General features: G+C 46.4%; 2 pseudogenes; both read right to left on the bottom strand.

Moving 5' to 3' along the window:
• Positions 1-1,152: 1,152 nt before the first annotated feature.
• On the bottom strand, positions 1,153-2,573 carry LOC146833612 (28S ribosomal RNA; annotated as a pseudogene).
• A 3-nt stretch (positions 2,574-2,576) lies between these two features.
• On the bottom strand, positions 2,577-3,805 carry LOC146833611 (28S ribosomal RNA; annotated as a pseudogene).
• Between the last annotated feature and the right edge of the window lie 10,042 nt (positions 3,806-13,847).

Here is a 13,847-nt window from a genome sequence, read left to right as displayed (position 1 = left end):
ACCTTACGTGTTTCACGTTTCATTAGGCGATGTGGTAGCACAGGACATACATTCTGATGATTGGGATGTACAAGCTGTACATTAATTGTTTCCGATTTAAAGTATTATGCTGCTTTTGATGCTGAAGATTTATATATTTAAATTCTGCCAATTATGCCGATTTATTATTGTTACCAACAATATGGCCATTATTTCTTGCACAAAACAAACACATTAAGACTAAAGGTGGGCAGAGAACTCCACTCCGTCAGCGGAGTGGAGTTAGCCAGCCACCCCCGCCCCCTGGCCCGGTCCTTGCTTCTGAACGCAGCCAGGCTGGGGAGAGCCTCCCTGGGCCCTGATGGACCCCTGTCCCAAGCGCCTGGACACTCAGATGGCTTGCAGGACCAGGAGGCTCACACAACCCCGGGGCCCGTCAGACGGAGCTCACGCCCCGGGCGCAGTTTCATCTTCTTAACCCTAGCTGGGCTGCGGAGAGCCTCCCCGGGCCCCCGTGGACACCCGCCCCCAGCGCCCGGAACCTCGGCTGGCTTGCAGGACGGGGGTCTTTCATACCCCGGGGCCCGTCAGACGGAGCTCAAGCCCCGGTCCCAGCTTCCGAACCGTAGCCAGGCCGGGAAGAGCCTCCCCGGGCCCCGGTGGACCCTCGTCCCCAGCACCCAGACCCTTGGCTGGCTTGCAGGACAGGGGACTCCCACACCCTGGGGCCCGCTGGACGGAGCTCACGCCCTGGGCCCATTTCCAGCTTCTGAACCCTAGCCAGCCAGGGAGAGCCTCCCCGGGCCCCGGTGGACCCCCGTCCCCAGCACACAGACCCTCGGCTGGCTTGCAGGACAGGGGACTCCCACACCCCAGGGCCAGCCGGACAGAGCTCAAGCCCCAGGCCCGGCCCCACCTTCCGAACCCTAGCCAGGCAGTAGAGAGCCTCCCTGGCCCCTATGGAACCCTGCCCCCTGGTGCCCGGACCCTCACCTGGCTTGCAGGATGGGTGGGCTCCCGCACCCCAGGGGCCGCAAGACGGAGCTCAAGCCCCGGACCTGGTCCCAGCTTCTGAACCCTAGCCAGGCTGGGGAGAGCCTCCCCGGGCCCCGGTGATTCCCCGTCCCCAGTGCCCAGACCCTCGGCTGGCTTGCAGGTCATGGGGCTCCCACAGCCCGTGGCCCGCCGGATGAAGCTCAAGCCCCGGGCCAGGTCCCAGCTTCCAAACCCTAGCCAGGCCAAAGAGAGACTCCCCGGGCCACGGTGGACCCCTGTCCCCTGTCACCAGACCCTCGGCTGGCACCAAGGAGGGTTAAGCCCAGGCCACGTCCTCTCCCCGCTGGCCTGCCAGGTGAGCCCATTTTCCTCGACTATTATACACCAAATGTCTGAACTTTTGTTTCCTCTCATACTGAACAGGATTACTATTGCAACAAGACATCATCAGTAGGGTAAAACTAACATGTCTCACGACAGTCTAAACCCAGCTAACGTTCCCTATTAGTGGGTGAACAATCCAACGCTTGGGGAATTCTGCTTCACAATGATAGGAAGAGCCGACATGGAATGATCTAAAAGCGACGTCGCTATAAAAGCTTGACAGCCACAAGCCAGTTATCTATGTAGTATCTTTTCTGACACCTCCTGCTTGAAACCCAAAAAGTCAGAAGGATCGTGAGGCCCCGCTTGCATTGGTCTGTATTCATACTGAAAATCGAGATCAAGCGAGCTTTTGCCCTTCTGCTCCGCGGGAGGTTTCTGTTCCCCCTGAGCTCGCCTTAGGACATCTGCGTTATTGTTTGGTAGGTGTACCGCCCCAGTAAAACTCCCCACCTGCCACTGTCCCCGGAGTGGGTTGAACCCAGCAGACGCCGGGCGCTTGGAGCCAGAAGCGAGAGCCCCACTGGGTTCCCCCCACTTCACCGGGTAAGTGAAAAAATGATAGGAGTAGTGGTATTTCACCGGCGGCCCTAAGGCCTCCCACTTATCCTACACCTCTCATGTCTCTTCATAGTGCCAGACTAGAGTCAAGCTCTACAGGAAACATCTTTCCCTGCTGATTCTGCCAGGCCCGTTCCCTTGGCTGTGGTTTCACTAGATAGTAGGTAGGTACAGTGGGAATGTTGTTCATCCATTCATGCGCGTCACTAATTAGAGCACGAGGCATTTGGCTACCTTAAGAGAGTCATAGTTACTCCTGCTGTTTACCCGGGCATCATTGAATTTCTTCACTTTGACATTCAGAACACCTGCCTCGGGCCTTTGAGATTCTTTGTTTTAATTAAACAATTGGATTCCCCTGATTTGCACCAGTTCTAAGTCAGCTGCTAGGCACCAGCCGAGGCAGAATGCCGGCCTCGGACTCCTGGGGAGAGGGCACGAGGAGAGGTAACCACCGCAGCTGGGGCGATCCACAGGAAGGGCCCTGCTCGCATCCATAGTTGCCGCCACCCTGGAAGGAGGTGCCTCGTCCAGCCGCAGCACGTGCCCACCCCCGCTTAGCACCCCTGCGCGACCGAACCTTCCTTTAGAGCCAATCCTTATCCCAAAGTTACGGATCTGACTTGCCAACTTCCCTTACCTACATTGTTCCAACATGCCAGAGGCTTTTCACCTTGGGGACCTGCTGCGGATATGGGTACGGCATGGCGCGAGATTTACACCATCTCCCCCGGATTTTCAAGGACTAGTGAGAGCTCACCGGACGCGACAGGAACCGCAACGCTTTCCAAGGCTCGGGTCCCTCTCTCGGGACGAAACCCATTCCAGGGCGCCCTGCCATTCACAAAGAAAAGAGAACTCTCCCAAGGGCTCCCGCCGGCTTCTCCGGGATAATTTGCATTACCACACTGGACGCCGCAAGGGTGCCCGTCTCCGCCACTCCGGGCCATCGCCCGTCCCTTTCGAACAGTGCTCACCCATCTCTTAGGACCGACTGACCCATTTTCAACTGCTGTTCACATGGAACCCTTCTCCACTTCGGCCTTAAAAGTTCTCATTTGAATATTTGCTACTACCACCAAGAACTGCACCTGCGGCGGCTCCACCCGGGCCCTCGCCCTAGGCTTCAGTGCGCACCGCAGCAGCCCACCCACTCATCGTGGCTTAGCCCCCAGGGCTCTCAGCGCCGGCGACGGCAGGGTATGGGCCCGACGGTCCAGCACCATCCATTTTCAGGGCTAGTTGATTTGGCAGGTGAGTTGTTACACACTCCTTAGCGGATTCCAACTTCCATTGTCACCGTCCTGCTGTCAACCAACACCTTTTCTGGGGTCTGATGAGCATTGGCATCGGGTGCCTTAACCCGGCACTCGGTTCATCCCGCAGCGCCAGTTCTGCTTACCAAAAGTGGCCCACTAGGTACTCGCATTCCATGCCCCGCTCCACGCCAGCGAGAGATTTACCCATTTAAAGTTTGAGAATAGGTTGAAATCGTTTCGACCCCAAGACCTCTAATCATTTGCTTTACCAGATAAAACTGGGGGCTCCGAGCGCCAGCTATCCCGAGGGAAACTTCGGAGGGAACCAGCTACTAGATGGTTCGATTAGTCTTTTGCCCCAATACCCAGGTCAGACGACCGATTTGCATGTCAGGACCGCTACGGACCTCCACCAGAGTTTCCTCAGGCTTCGCCCTGCCCAGGCATAGTTCACCATCTTTCGGGTCCTATCAGGCATGCTCATGCTCCACCTCCGCGACGGAGCAGCCGAGACGCTGGAAGCCTAGCGTGATCCCACCTCAGCCGGCACGTGCTGGCCCTCACCTTCATTGCACCACAGGGTTTCGCTCGGCCCTCTGACTCGCGCACATGTTTGACTCCTTGGTCCGTGTTTCAAGACGGGTCAGGTGGGTAACTGACATCGCCTCAGACCCCTGGCGCCCGGCGTGGGCCTTCAGTGAGATTCAGTCACTTCTGAACACGAATCTCCCACTACATTTTGGGGAACTGATACAGCAAATATTTAATGCGTCTGACACAGGAGGCCTCGCTCATTTTTTTAAACTTGTGGGATCCGGCCTTGTGACTTCTTTTCAGATGATATTTGGAGTAATACCAGCCTTTATTCATTCTATTTATTCCAGCGCCTTTGGAGGATTACCGTTAATCCTAGCGCTGGCGGGTGGAGTCCTGGTTCTTCTGCTCCTGTTGTGCAATGGCTGCCCAGCATGTGGTAATGCACAGACCCGGCCAGTTGCAACTGTACCATGACCAAATTAAACAACTTTTTGGATGGTTGCCAGTAGCGACGCTTAGCGTAAGTTATGGACTAATTTTACGCTTTGCCTTCTTCACTCGCGTGCAACCTGTATTCTACTGCCAGCTGTGCCCTTTCTATTGGGCCTTGGATTTATGCCTCTCCATTTGTCATGTGCAGACCGTGATTATGATCTGTTAGTGGGTCCCCTAATGGCCCACGACCAGGCCTGTTCTCCATATGGGCGTATGGCTGAGTGGGATATCTGTGCAGCTGCACAGAACTTCTTGCAACAGAGTTTCATCGAATATCACGCAAGTTATTCTGTTAAATTGTGGTATACCTCCCAAAATTACGGGGCTGATTCAGAAATTTTACTTGAATGCAGAAGCCAACATTGGGGCATATCAACAAGGGCTTTATCTCTGCTTTTTTGGCTTTAAAAGTCAAAAAAGGAGACATAAAACTAGCGCTCTATCAACAACAGGGTGCTAACATGCAAATTTGCATGTTAGCACCCTTTTACTCTACGCTTCCCCTTGCATCTCTAATGAGATGCAAAGGGGGCGTTCCAGAGTAAAATAATAGGAGAAATGTCGCTAAGCGACATTTCTCCTATTATCAAGAATGTCGCTAACCCTATTAGAGACAAAAAAAGCAGCGCTAACCGCTGTTAACGCTGCTTTTTTACGTCTGGTATTTTTCAGACTTAGCCATGATATCCTATGGAAGGAGGATATCATGGCTAAGTTTGCCTGTCCCTATCAACAAGGTAACGTGAGCTTATCGCTGGGTTTCCAGCGATAATCTCACGTTAGCCTGTTAGCGTGAGGATTTTTATCGCTATTGAGATAAGCGTTGCTAATAGCACGCTATCTCAGCGATAAAAATTCACGCTAGCCGGCGATAATTATCCTAGCGCTAAGTGCGCTTAGAGATAATTATCGCCGGTTGTTGTTGATATGCCCCTTCATCGTCAATGCCTCGGAGGTAGGCCAAGTCAGTGTTAAAAGGGGACTAGACAAGGCTGCCCACTGTCTCCGGTGTTATTCGCCTTTTTTATTGAGCCTTTGGGGATAACCATTCGGAATAGTGTGGATATTCGTCCTCCTCTACCAACTATGGGAAAATTGAAATTATATGCCGACGATATCATGCTCATAATAAAGCCTGAGAAGGAGGTGCAAGCAAAAGCTTTTGAAGTTTTTGAGCAATTTGATTCGCTTGGCGGATATAAAATCAACAATAAAACAGAAATAATAAAGTGTGGCTGTGAGCTTGCTGATTTACATCTCGATATTCTTCCTTGTCTAAATACAAAACCCAAAAGATATCTGGGTGATTATTTTTTGGCGCGAATTTCCGAATTATATGATTTAACTTTTGCCCCACTTCTGCGAAAGTTCAGGACTTATTCCTTCAATGGAAGGTTCTTTAGCATATTAGCACCTTAATGTACTATAAGACACTTTAGATTTTATTGCTACGTTGTTATATTTGTTGATATAGGATGAAATATTATTCTGGACATACTTGTCGATTTCTCTGCATACTTTTAAGGAACCAAAGGTTCTATCAATTGTTTAGTTTGTGTTAATATTGACAGTTGATGCTGTTCTAAAATATTATGCGTTGCTTTTTTTTTTTTAAGTCAGATTCATAAGATTTATTAGATTCATCTTCTTGCACTTTTTTATGTAGTATTTGAATGTTGGCTTAAGTGCATATATTGTCTCTTTCTTACTGATTTTAGGATTCACTGTTTTCAGGCCGATTGGTGTTATTTAACGTTTTTGTATTACTCAACATGTTTAAGGAATTATATGGATGTATGTATTGACAAAATGTTTATTTTTATATGGATTTCAATAAAAAAAAAAAAGAATATCATGTAAGTAAATAAATGTAAATCCAGTACAGTATAGCGCACTAATCACCCCCGAAGGGGTATCTCGGCGCTGGGGGCCGTTGGAAAGATTTTGCATGTTGCTGGGTAGACCCCTGCCGCTGGAGCCAGGGATCGAACCGCGATCCCCAGGGTCCAGCGTCAGTCACCCTGGCCGCGGCGCCACACCTCTTCCCTACAATAAACAAGTTCGTTTTTCTTCTTCCCCAACATTTTTTCTTCCAATTTGGTTTTTTCTCAAGCGCATTTAGACTCTGCTTACCTTTGAACTCTGGTTGGATGTCTTGTCTATTTACAATGACCTTACCAAGGGGAGGGTGTCATATGGCCATTAGGGTCATTGTCGACATTGCTAAGTTAGCATGTGCTCTGCCACCATGATGTTGCTTTGCGCACGTAACTACATGACTTTATTTTGCAAGACTCTGTTTGTGCCTTTCACATGAGAACCTTCTGCTTTCGGCGTTCTCTGCCTGTGCCTGGGGTTTAGTCTGAACACGATGTGCAAGGTCAATAAACAATGCCCCTTGTTATTCTGTTCTGGTCAGTCCCTAGCACCTGGACAAAACATGCTAACACACCTGCTACTGCTGGGAACGCGTGCTTTGAAATTATGGGGATGCATGTTGTTCAAAACACACTTGTAGAGGGACCTTTTGAGGGAGAAGAGCTATGCTGTTTGATGTAGAAATACCATCTAGGCACTAATGTATGGGGTCTGCTGGCAAAACCCATAGATCTTTCTTTACATAATAAAACTTCTTCTAGCCAAGGGGAGGGTGGTTAGGCATTATAATCCTTTATCCACTGTCTGTATATGATGACATCCTCCTCTATAATCTATGGAATTGCAACAATGCTAACTGTTTTAGGTTTATACGTTATGCTGCTGGTAGTGGCTTGTATATTTGTTAGAGAGCACTATAGTTAAAATAAACATTTTGAACTATAACACTGTCAATTCTTATTGTGGACAGGTATGAGTGAGTGAGCAAAAGGGTATGTCTTGCTACCGCGATTCCTGAGAGAGTCGGTAGTGTTGTGTTCTGGGTTGTCTAACAATTTGTAGCTTCATGATTATGTAGGAGAACGAATAAGACACTATAGCTAGTCGGTTTTGGGATTTTGGGTACTTAGGCGGTAGGAAGGCTCAGCCCCTATACACCAAGGTCCTGTTTTCCTTGGCATAGTTCTGTGTATGTGCAGCATCCCTGCAACACCACATTCTGCATCTGATTTCCCAAGTTATTCAAAACAGGCCTACACTTTCATCACCAATGTCCAAGCTTACCGCATGCGTGAAAAGATTTGTCTTTTTCAAAAACTTCACCTCAATACTTGTTTTAGGATTCACCGGATCACCATAATCGCTACCTTATGATGGAAAATTCTGCAGTTGTAATCCATTAACACCCTGCATCATCGGAACCTGATTAAAACTTCTCTGTGTCTGTCTTGCGTTTTCAAAACCCGGCAGATTTTGTTGTTTCTGCATCACCTTTATCTGTGTAATCATTAATTTCGCCTTCAGTTTCTTGTGCCTCAGATCAAAATCATCTGCACAGTATTTTGCAAAACCAAATATTTCGCCCACAGATTTATTCTGCCAGCAAAGTACTTGTTGTCTAATCCTTTCAGAAATCTAAGGTCTCAAACCCATGAAAAATGTATAAACACATTGTCCTACATCTCTTCCTTCAATAGTGTCTGATTCACTATTCTGTTTAAACATTTGTACTAATCTCTCATAAAAGGCATGTACTTACTCTTTCAGCTCTTGAGTTGTTCTGTCAATCTGCATCCAATCAATCTCTTTAGGAAAAACTTTAGTCTTCACGTGAGTTATTGCCTGATGATATATCCGCATTACCTCTGGAGATGGTGCTCCTGTCTAGTATCTCTTAGAAGTTCTCCCTCTGGCCAATCCACAGCAATCCTACATTCAGCTCACAAATCGGCTGGAACTACAATTTCTAATAGAGTATTTGAATCAATCCACAAAACATTCGAATATTTTCACAAAGCATTGGACTTGCCTATTCCATTTGACTGGCTTTTCTCGTAATCTAGGGAAATCGTTAATAAATGTCAAAATGTCTTGTCTATTCTATGGTAAGTGAACATATCCTCCAGGTACTTCTCCCATAGGGATCCCCTATTCTACCACCGGATAGATCATGTGGTGGCTGCGCTCAAACTTTCTTCATCTTCTTCTTCTTTGTCCATCTACCTTCCCACTTTTCTCCGTCTTCCCATTTTCTAATTAATGTCATCAACTCCTTTATCTGCAATTTCTTTCCTGGAGCTTTCATGTTTTCAATGTCCTTATTAAAAAACATCCATCCTGTAAGTTTTCTGTAAAATCTTTGACTCTAATATCTACACCATATGTTTGAGCCAGGTCAAACAACCTTTCATAAGCCACATTTGCTCGTTGTGTGATACTTTTACAGAAAAACATGAATTCATCTTCTAGATAAGCCTCTAATTTTGAAAAGCTAAGTGAGCCTTGCATCATTTCTTCTAATTCAACTTTTAATCAGCTCACATCCAGAAGCGGTTTAATTGTTTGAATTGAATTTTTGATCTGAGCTTGGACCAGCAACTGAATCTATGATGTCAACAGGTCTAGTGACCAACCAGGACTGTATTTATAGGGGAAGCTGGTACTGAAACTGAAACCACTGATGAAGTCTGACCTTTCAGGGTACTGTATCTTTTAATGTATTCTTCAAATTCCTGAGGAGTAAACCCTGGTTGCTCTCCTGTATTATTACAATTAAAACTTCCATTTGTAAAATCTGTACTCATTTCAGACTATACATTTGGTATGGAATTATCAGTAACTGAAATACCCATTGGCACAGTCACATCAGGAGCCTAAAATTTCACTCGAGGAATTCCAATTGGTTTGGGACAATAAAACGTTTGAAACCTCTGCTCCATTCTCTGTATCCGATCAGCTTGTCTCTGATTAAGGATGAAATTTGCAGCAGGATTATTAGTGAGATTCGAAACCATGGACATATGAATCATTGGTTTTACCATTAACTCTTAAGAATTCCATGGATTGTATTTAAACCAGTAGGTACAGTTAAGTTGTGAATCGTATTCACCTGCAACTAAGACTTGTAAAAGGGGACCCCGGGTCCAATAGTAATGGAAATAGTTAAGGCATCTGGAGTATTTGAATTAATCAGAATTATAGGAGCTGACATTTCTGTTCTCCCACCTACAGGAGAAATAATTATCAGTTCTTTTAATACTTCAGTCATCAAGGGAGCATTCGATCCCCCTTGTGTATTTATTTGCTTTAGGTTTCTATTTGGCAATTCATTATAAGGTGTTGGACGACTTAACAATAAGTCATTTAAAAGTCATTTAAAAGTCTCTCTTATTTCCTACTTCTCTTTTGTCTGTTTCTAAATGCTTCTTTTTCTCTCCTCTCTTGCCTCTAGCATTGTCCTCAACCTCTAGCACCCGATACAGTCTTGTCCTGTTATTACATCTGCTCTCCTCAATTTCTGTTATGCATCCCATCTAGTTTCTGCATGATGATGCTCGATTCTTATATGCGTCCCTTGGTATTTCTCCTTGTCCTTCTGGTGAGCAATATGCTTCCAGGTATTTAAAGCCTCACTTACAGTGGTTCTAACAGGAGCTTTCATTTTGTATCGTCTCCTTCTTAGATTTTCTAAAATTATCAAATAAAATGTCCTATAATGGGGTAAATAAGTCCTCGTCTTTCTCAGTATGTACGTGCCAGAACTCTAGCCACTGATACGGATGTAATCATTTGTCCATCATGACAATATTTCCGGGCGTACCCTCGGGCGGTACCTCTTCCTTCATTTTGGCAAATGGAGTTTCATCTCACTTTACCAATTTTTGCAAAACTTGGAAACATTTTGGGCCCAATTCACAAAGGTAATCTGAAAGAAAAGTCTAACTTTATGACATTTGGTATTGCCAGAGGTCATTTACGAGTTGTATGTTTATGTCCGTAGTCGGGCCAGAATTTCCGCATTTGATGTGGAATCTCCTCAGTTGGAGAGGAATCTCTGCACCCAGGCTGGAATCTCCGCATCCGGGCCAGAATCTCCACAGTCGGGGCAGAATCTTTGCCTCGGGCTGGATGAAGTGTAATCACCTACACCTGCACTCGATCGACACCACCAGCAAGACCTACACTTCAAACCAGATAAAAGCAGCACACAAACAATGCCCAGGTTTTGCCACACATAGTTCCTGCATGCCTGCTCTGTGCCTTGCCTCATAAAATGCTACCCCAGAGGAGGAAGAAAAACTAAACTGAGGAGAAGACCACCATGATCCTGGAGTTCATTGTTTGGCACAGCAAAATGCTCCATGGTTTCCCCCCTCACAGCACCAGTGGCACACAGAAGGCAGCCCTATGGCAGCATTTAGCCAATGCAGTCGCAGTGTTGGGGAAGGATGTTCACACTGTAACTGACATAAAGAAGTGGAGGCAGGACGAGAAGAGGCGGTGAAGGAGAGATTCACCAGGATTGAGGTGGCCAGAATTCTCCCTGGTGTTCAATCTGGACCCTGCCTCCATCTCACCCCACTAGAGTAGGATCTCCTCAACACCATGCACCCCTACATGGTCCATGGACTGCCTGTGAGTGATGTCCGCAATGTGGTACCAGGTAAATGTGATGAAAATAACATGGATATGAAATGTCTGTCTGCGTTGCACCACAACTGTGACTATGGAAGTTGTTCCAAGTATGCGTAAAAAGCATGTTGAGTCAGAGCCTCATGTGTCTCCTTTCGCACATTGCACCACAAGGCCCAGTATCCCTTGTCATGGAAATGGCAAATCTCATTTCCTTAATCCCAAACAGGGGTCCAGCTCTGCTGGTCTATGTACCTAACACTGGTAAATGGCAATAGACAAAGTGCCTCTTCCACTTAGCATTACTGTTAGCATGTAGATGCAGTGAGGAGATTTATGACAAGTTGCACCTGCACATTTTGTTTGCTGTCTTTTCTATGTTCTCCTCTATTGCCACATGCAGCCAGAGTACAGTCATCAACAGTAGCAGTGGTCCCTGTATCTGCTGGGGGGTAACAACATCAGCCACAGCAATCCATAACACCATCACAAACTGGTAAGTAAAAGTGGTCAGGAGAGGGTCCAAAAGCCTACATTGTCAGCAGCCAACTCATGGGCAAATTACATTTACTCCATCAACAGTGCCAGACCTATGAACCGAACTCTTAAATCGAGTGCATCACATGTGACAATTGGAATGTTAACTGGCAAACACACATATCTTTGTAGGCCGAATGATGTCGTCTATGAATCCAGTCCCCACAGTGACATCTGCTACAAGGTTGGTTGTGTCATCTGGTCATAAGCCACTCACTGGGCAGATGCAGGACCCTGGGAAGTAAACCCAAGAATGATGTACCTGAATGATCATGTGGATTTAATGTCCGCAGTATGTTGTGTGTTTCTAACATCACTGTTGTCCGTCACCTCAATATGCCCACATATGGCACTTTACAGCATACCAAATCACAACATGTTCGCTAGTGAAAGGAAGACTCTAAATAAATGGCAAGTGAGTGCAGTATATACATATAATAAACTATCTTGCGCCATATAACTTGGAGCAGCCAAAACTGGATTGTAAGTCCATGACATGAAAACTCTCAAGCAAAATCCCAGGACCCAAAATGTATGGAAATAGACGTGGATGAGGGTTGTTCTGATGCTAGTTGTGTTGTGTTGTTTGGAGAAGGGTGTATGGGCTGCTAAGGTAGATCAAGAGGAAGTAAAACTGTCCATGCTTCTACATTTTACCAGAATGTGTGATCCTAGTCAAATGTTGAATTCAGCTTGCCTCCTCTTCTACCTTAGTCTCATATATGTGACAGGTTACATACATGAGTTCAGGATGTATGCTGTACAAGACCTCCTCCAGTGACAGCTAAAATCTACCATGATGTTGTACATGTATAATGGGAACACAGGTCACGCAAAGATTGCACAGAACCAATGTGTGATCTCCCAGACCTAAATGGGATTGTGACTTTGGGGAGAGGGAAGCAAAAATGTTCCTCAAAATGTACCTGACTACTAGACATCTCACATATTAACTATCCAATGCTGTAACATGATAAGATGTGCAAAGGAGAAACTGGTCTGCATGTTGAGGTATACTCCTGTAGATTTGTCAACAGACAACATCATACTCATGATGCATGATGGGCATAAAGATGAAGGTGTATCCAAAGGTAGGTGGAGGTGTTCACCATAATTACCCCCTACCTTCAAATATCAGTTACTTTTCTAATACATGTTTGTCTGTTAACGTGATATCTTGTAGATGTCAGTTCTGTGTGGAGGTAATAGCTGGCAACTGCTGCTGGTGAGGAGGGGCTCGCATGTAAAGGTCAGGAGAAAGAAATGCGGCACACTGGCCAGAAAAGTATATATCACTGGTCTATACAATGACATATACATGTTTACTCATTGAGCTCATCCTGTGTAATTGAACATGGACATCTATGTCTCATTACAGCTGTTGCCAGAGTTTCATCAATGCTGCAGACAACACCATCCCCGGATATGTGAGACATCCTGGCTGCAGCAGCCAAACACACTTGAATCTGTCTGTCAGGTAAGCGTGCCATAAAGTGTTCCCAAATATGGATTTCAAAACCATTCAGAAGATCTAAATCCTTGAGTAAGGACTTTAGCAGATTTAGCCCCTTCTGCATAACATCTGTAGTTGGTGTGTAAAAAGTTACATACAAACTCTCCCAGGTATGTGTACGCCACGTGTGCCTGTTAGCATATTAGTCATGCAGATCATTAAGTATCGTGTCACTTCCTTATCAAGCTCCTGGATTGAGGACCATATCTTTCACTACACCTACGAGGAGCCAGGTTAAGCAGTTGACATCAAGGCGTCTCTCAAAACAACACAGAGCGTTGCCTGGAGCTGGTGAGTTTGCTTGAGCATTGTACATCTCCATTCAACAACTCAGTGCTATGGTGTGAGCTGTCAAGTGTAGGTGCACCCAAACCAGGTCACATGTGCATTATCCATTGATGTAAAGTACATTAGATTCAACCCTTGTGTGCACCATATCATATAATAGGATAATTACTTATCCTGGTGCAAACTCTGTCTTCCAGGTGATGATGACGATGAGAACAATGGACAGTCCGTCAGTGGTGGACGATGGGCAATTGAAGGGGAGAACCCACTACTCTTACATGCAGCATTTTAGATGCCACTAATACGCAAGAGGAGGAAGAGGAAGAAGTGCCATGAGCTGGAGGATGATGGAGACTATCTGGCCCTTCATACAGAGGATAAGGAGTCAGATGCCCTGACCATAAAATAATCTCCACTGGGCAGAATGTCAAAGGCTTGCCCCCCTCCACCCAGCAAAGTGCCTCCATATCCAAAGCACAGAATTGCCTTTTATCAGCATAGCACTAACTAGCCCCAGCTCTCACATACCCCAACACAGATATCACAACCTCAGCCCTCACATCCAGGAAAGATGTGGTGGTTCCCCTATACACTCCTCCCAATACAGTGCATCACAGGCATTCTCTTCACCATCTAAGGGACCTACAACCTTTGGTGTGGCGCAGGTATCCCCTGGGCACCAGTCTTCTGTACACAGCCTATCACCTGCCACCCCCCCCCCTTGTTGGTGGATCTGAAGGTGGTATCAATGGCTGTCCCATGCAGTGAGGGCTAGCAGATGGCAGTGG

The sequence above is a fragment of the Triturus cristatus genome, chromosome 4_2 (assembly GCF_964204655.1).
Source record: "Triturus cristatus chromosome 4_2, aTriCri1.1, whole genome shotgun sequence".
Lineage (NCBI taxonomy): Eukaryota > Metazoa > Chordata > Amphibia > Caudata > Salamandridae > Triturus > Triturus cristatus.
This window is presented reverse-complemented; position numbering and strand designations above follow the sequence as displayed.